The following is a 1545-nucleotide window of genomic DNA, read 5'->3' as shown; positions in this document are numbered from 1 at the left end:
TGATTGAGCAATTCAGGAAAGAAATAGATCACATGAAGCAGAGTCAAAGAGATATAGAGGAAATGAAAACCTCAATCACAAGCTTGCAAAACCATTTAGTGAAAATGAAGCCAGAGGATCAGATCTTGAAGATGCTGGTGCAGTGAGGGAAAAGGTAAGAAAAGATCTCTCAAAAACAACGAGGATGCAGGAAAGAATAATCCATCACCTGCAAGATGATGCAAAGTTGAAAAATGTGAGACTAATAGGCATCAATGAGAAAGAAGGAGTTAACACAAATGACAGTAAAAAATATGGGCAGAAGTAATAGAAGAAAAATTCCAAAATATGAGGAAACGATCTGACACTCAGGTAACTGAATCATAAAGAACGCCAAGGAACCTCAACCCAATGAAAAACACACCGAGACATATAATAGTCAAGATCCCAGAAATTCAGCACAAGAATAATACACTGAAAGCCGCTGGAAAAGAGAACAAGATCATATTCAAAGGAAAACGCATCAGAATTATGGCCGACTTCTCTTCACAAACCATGCAGGCAAGAAGAGCATAGATCAGAGTACTTCAGGTCCTCTATGAAAACAAATTCCAGCCCAGACTACAATACCCTGCAAAACTCTCTTTCAAGTTTGATGGAGAAGTGAAATACTTCCATGACAAATAAGAGCTAAAGAATTTTGGGATGACAAAGCCAACCTTACACAGGCTACTGAAAGATGTTCTAGAGAGGCACCAAAATGATCAGAACTCCAAGAATGAGATTAGAAGCAACCAACTAAATAGGATAAGCAATTAAACACAGGAGAAAATGGAGTAAATGATAACAGGTAAATAACATGGGAACCATAAGTCAATACATATCAATTCTAACCATCAATGTAAATGGACTCAATTCACCAATTAAGAGAAATAGACTTGCACAGTGGATTAGGAAACAAAATCCAACAATATGCTGTATACAAGAAACATATTTAACTCATAAAGACATTCATAGGCTGAACGTCAAAGGATGGAGAACAATACTACATGACCCAGCACCTCAGAAAAAAGCAGGGGTAGCAATTCTATTCTCAGACAGTCTCAACTTCAAACCAGCAATGATCAAGTGAAACAAAGAAACCACTATATACTGGTTAGGGGAAAAATTCAAGAGGAAGAAGTAACACTCATAAATATGTATGTACCAAACATGGGAGCCCCCAAGTATATAAAGAAAATCTTAATGGGCATTAAAAATCTAATATCCAATACCACAATTTTAACAGGAGAGCGTAACACCCCCTTATCTCCAAAAGATAGGTCAACCAGACAAAAACTTAGCAAAGAAATAACAGAACTGAACCAGAGCTTGAAACAAATGGACTTGGTGGACATCTACAGAGTGCTCCACCCAAACATAGATGAATACACATTTTTGTCAGCTGCACATGGGTCATTTTCTAAAATAGACGACATACTGGTCCATAGGTCATGCTTAAGTATATGCAAGAAAACAGAAATTATCCCATGCACATTATCTGACCACAGTGCAATGAAACTGGAA

The sequence above is a fragment of the Octodon degus genome, unplaced genomic scaffold (genome assembly GCF_000260255.1).
Source record: "Octodon degus isolate 3935 unplaced genomic scaffold, OctDeg1.0 scaffold00290, whole genome shotgun sequence".
NCBI classification, from domain to species: domain Eukaryota; kingdom Metazoa; phylum Chordata; class Mammalia; order Rodentia; family Octodontidae; genus Octodon; species Octodon degus.
Note: the sequence above shows the minus strand (reverse complement) of the source record.